A 5258-nucleotide genomic window follows, 5' to 3' on the forward strand; every position below is an offset into this window, starting at 1 on the left:
TTATATGGGACCAGGGTAACTCACTTGCGGCCAGAAAGTACATATAATAGGGCTAGGATATTACATTTGGGGTCAGGGAGTACTTATTTGGGACTAGGGTAACTCACTTGGGGTTTGGGAGTACTTATATGGGACTAGGGTAACTCACTTTGGGTCAAGGAGTACTTATATGGGACTAGGGTAACTCACTTGATGTCTGGGAGTACTTAGATGGCACCACGGTAACTCACTTGGGGCCAGGGTGTACTTATAAAGGGAGTAGGGTAACTGACTTGCGATCTGAGAGTTCGTATATAGGGGCTAGGACGACACATTTGGGGTCAGGGAGTAGTTATAAGGGACTAAGGTAACACACTTGGGGTCTGGGAGTACATATAAAGGGGCTAGGATAACTCACTTGCGGTCAAAGATTACATATATAGGGGCTAGAATAACTCACTAGGGTTCAGGGAGTAATTCTATGGGACTAGGTTAACTCACTTGGGGTCAGGGATTACTTCTATGGGACTAGAGTAACTTACTTGGGGTCAGGGAGTACTTATATGGGACTAGGCTAACTCACTTGCTGTCAGAGAGTACACCTAAAGGGGCTAGGATAACTCACTTGGGGTCGGGGAGTACTTATAAAGGGGTTAAGGTAACACACATGGGTTCAGGGAGTATTTATATGAGACTAGGGTAACACACTTGGGATCAGGGATTACTTATAAAGGGGCTAGAATAACTCACTTGCGGTCAGAGAGTACATATAAAGGGGCTAGGATAACTCACTTGGGGTCAGGGAGTAGATTTATGGGACTAGGATAACTCACTTGGGGTTCAGGGAGTACTTATAAAGGGGTTAGAATAACTCACTTGCGGACAGAGAGTACATATAAAGGGGCTAGGATAACTCACTTGGGGTCAGGGAGTACTTATAAAGGGGCTATGGTAACTCACTTGGGGTCAGGGAGTACATATAAAGGGGCTAGGATAACTCACTTGGGGTCAGGGAGTACTTATATAGGTGATATTGTAACTCACTTGAGGTCAGGGAGTACTTCTATGGGACTAGGGTAACTCGGTAGTGGCTATTTTGCCCGAAAAATTTCTAGGCCAAAATGACGGTGGCGCATGGTCATCTACAATAAATGTGAATATGACTTGTTATTCGAATAAGGCACACCCTAGCGTTGTAAAGTGTGATTAAAGTTAACACAGAGGAATGAGGAAAATTATTATATTTATTTTCGGAAGTTTTGACATTTACCTGAAAGGTTATTGCCGGCAAAGAAATTAGTATTAAGAATAAACTACAGATGTAATCATATGTAATGTAATTATACGCAAGTTATCAGGAACAACTATCAGATAAGTATTGTGTATGTCATATAAAAGTATATAATTATTTTACTTTAAAAGTGATTGATTCTTTGTATTTTATATGTTGCAGATTGTTTCCTGAATTCTAATATAAGGAGAGTGATTGAAGACACTATAGTACGCATAAATATTGGTTATGCAAAGGAGCTTTGTTATTTTTAAATTGTCGTTTATTCAATACCGAAGATGCGTTATGGCAAGCTTTTATGAATTCTTACGTGTAAACTGAATTAAAGCTATTATTAAAAGCTATGTATCAACAGGACTAAAGGGACTATATGGTTTTCCCAATACTGTTTAGTATCACTTTCATAAAAACTTACACTTATATGACTTATGTTTACTTTTAGTTAATATTTAACAAACACAAAAGCTGTGGTTTACCAAAAATTAAAAATGGGGAGAGAGAAGACAAATTTGGATATGCCTATGTAGTTTCTGGAGGCGGTTATTTAATTATTTTTATACATTTATTAATACAATAATTTCTTAAAATTTACCATTATAGTAATATTTCATCTTTTTGATTTTAGTTGATATAGTAGAAAAGATGTCTGGTTCAGCTTTATATGAGCTAGTATACGAGTAGGTTATCATGAATTAATAGGAGGAATTGTTCAATTAGATGATACAGCTACCATTTTGGAAATAATATATTCTGATTATTATGAGTTATAGCCTCTTTTAAAAACTCATAACCTGTGTAAATACTTATTTACTTATTATAGATTTACAAGGAAATCAGTAATGTGACTGTACGAGATCTACTACTCAGAACAGGAAAACCCTTGTCTGTTGAATTGCGGCCTGAAATTCTTGGCAGCATTTTTAATGGTATTCAGCATCCACTCAGAGACATCAATGAGCTCATTACCTCCATTTATATTCCAAATGGTGTTAATGTGTGCCTTGCTTGTCCAATAATACACATCTTGGGAATTTAACTTATAAAATGTTAAAAGTTGCAGCTACATCTATGGTGTTGATTTGTTTGAAATTATTCACAAGAGCAAATTGGCAAAGCAGGGGATGCTATCTCCTGCAGTAAATATTTAAGAGCCTTAAACAATTTCTACGACAAGAATTTCTCTGAATTTGTCCTACTGACAAGAAAAGTTTATGAGATTCTTCAGGGAGAATAAGATTTGTCTAAAATCGTGCAATAGATTGGTAAAGCTTCTGTAGCTTAAAGAGACAAAATAACCCTGAAAGTTGCCAAGCTGTTAAAAGACGACTTTTTGTAACAAAGCAGGTAATTGCGACGATTCGAGTGTATAACGTGCAAATTATGAGTGTTTATCTCTGTAAATTCCATTTTCTTTCTTCTCTCTAGCTACACTATATATGATCGTCTCTCTCCATTTTACAAAACCGTGGGGATGTTGCGAAATATGATCGCTTTTCACGATATGGCTAGGCAAGCCGTACATTCGACAGCTCAGTCAGACAATACTAAAATTACGTGGAACGTTATTTGGGATGGCATGGTAAACATTCTCTATCAACTTAGCTCTATTAAGTTTAAGATAAATTTATTACAACAATTTTCACATTATTGCCTATCGTATCCATATCTAACGATCTATCTCTTTTAGGAGCCTGTAAAAGACGTTGAAGCAAAGGTTTGATCAGACTTCTATCAACGTCACGAAGAAATCCAACAAGCTTTCAGAAATCTGGAAGATTAATTCGCTCGCATTATTTAAAAAATTAGTTGATTTTGCGGAATGATAGTCCTCGGCGATTTAAAAATGTGTCCTGGTTCATTTTAAAGATGCTAGAAAAATGGAGGAGGGTGAAAGAAAACTCACTCTACCAAGAATGTCTCATCTAATTTTAAGTTTTACTCGCTTAAGTTCAAATGCTTCTTTCAATTATACATAAAGACAGTGTTTCTTATTCTTAAAATTAGTTTATAAAAAAAAACACACAAAGGACCTATTATAACTGTTTTTATCCAATGAAGCTGGGACATCTTTGAACATTGTTTCAGCTAGATTACAGTCCTATATTTCATGTTGCTGGAAAATCTTGCACGTAAAGATGGAACAATCTATAAGTAGCAAAATATATGTTGGAAAACTTTAGAACTTATTTTTGCGCCATTTACCTCTTCTCCTCCTGTTAAAATATTTTTATACTCCATTTAACCTTTCTTCAATCTTGAGTACGCAAAATACCGACATGGCGTTACGACTATTTCTGCGATTCAATTTGCCCGATCTGAAATTAACGTTTTTCTGCGAAAATAGTTTTCTGTGATCTGCGTATCGACCAAATAAATATTTATGAGTGCTAATATGGACCATTTTCATTTAATGCTTGTAATCTTTAATGAAGCTGTACCATGGAACTTTGTTCACCTATCGATTGACGAGGATAAATTTAGTTGAGGTGACTTGAGGAGTTCAAAAACTTTTTAGAAGACTATTTTATGTTCCAGAAATATATCGTCTTGTAAAAAGAAAAAGGTACAAAATTTTTGTAAAACCATTTTATTACCAAATCAAGGACATATGTGACAGCTTATTATCAATATACATTTCTATCAGTTCTATGAAAAGATGCAGATTATATTTAACTTTATGCTATTACTTCTTCAGATTTCCATTGAGAAAGTGTAATAGTCTGTGTTTTACAGGTATCGCAAGGTGTTACAAAGTGGCAGTCAAGTTCTGCTTAGTGCTCTATAGGAATGTGTCCACTGCAAAAAAATGATCGTATCAAGTTTGAAGTCAGTGCAATGATATTATTTCTGCCAAAGTTAATATACTTTGTAAAATTGTAAAGAGTAAGCTGTATATATAAATAAATATTGATTGGCTTAAAATATATAGTTATTTTATAGCTTCTAAAGAACAATTTTTATTTAAAATGATAATTAACATATTACATCGGGAAATAAGTAGTTACTTTTAATGTAAAGGGGTAATGTACCTTTACGTGAAGATACATATGCTGAAAATTAGATTAATTACTATATTTGATCACAAAATTTCCAAAGTTTTCGAGATCATTCAAGGCTTCGATCAGCTGTGGTATTGTAATCTGTATCCCATTCTTCAACAGATCAGTAATAAAAAAGTATAATAAATATTTTTGCACAAGTTAAATGAAAAAGTAGTCATTATTAAGATTTTATTTAAAAATGATCGGATAGAGAGCTTTTTCAGTTTAATACATTTAGCACGGGTAATGCATTAAGCTTGCAAAGAAATGTAATATACCTTATTTCTTTACAGCTTCCTGGGGATGATTATAAAATATTAAGTTTCTCAGAAATTGATGGTTAATTATATGAAACTTTCAGCAGCTGTAGGATTAAAAACTGGAAAGAAACTTCTCAACAATTATTATTTCAAATATTACTCTTCCATATACTATAAACTACAAAAGTTGCGGCTTATCTTATATAGGTAATTATATCAGTATTATTGCAATGAATCATAATTACTATACCTCTCCTTTCACAAGAACAGGACTTGTTTCAAAATTTAAAATAGTATATAATGTTAAAGTATTAAAATAGCTGGAAACCACAAAACATCGAACCATGCACACAGATCTACTTATTACTGATGATGTTTAAACAATATCTGATCACCAACTTGAATAGTATTGCTTCAAATCCTTTATATAACTTTATAGTCGAATGCAAGAGAAGCCGTAAGTATACAAGTATATATAATAATATGAAAGGTGGTTCGGTAATTAAGGATTTTCAAACAAAAGAAATAAGTAATCCTGACAAATAATGACTATCACAGTTTGAAATATAGATTCTATTTTTGGATTCAAAAAATACTAATTGGAAAATCAAGCTACTTTCTTAACATTCTATTGAACATTGATAAATCTGTAATTCATTATTTTGATTGCTGTTACTTTTTAAATTT

The 5258-nt window shown here is 33.5% G+C and overlaps 1 pseudogene; it reads left to right on the forward strand.

Moving 5' to 3' along the window:
• Positions 1-1204: 1204 nt before the first annotated feature.
• LOC136784873 (V-type proton ATPase catalytic subunit A-like) lies at positions 1205-3050 on the forward strand (annotated as a pseudogene).
• The last annotated feature ends 2208 nt before the right edge of the window (positions 3051-5258 follow it).

Source organism: Prorops nasuta, unplaced genomic scaffold, assembly GCF_024137725.1.
Source record: "Prorops nasuta isolate Cenicafe-Biocafe unplaced genomic scaffold, Cenicafe_Pnas_1.2 PNAS00087, whole genome shotgun sequence".
In the NCBI taxonomy this organism is placed as follows: Eukaryota; Metazoa; Arthropoda; class Insecta; order Hymenoptera; family Bethylidae; genus Prorops; species Prorops nasuta.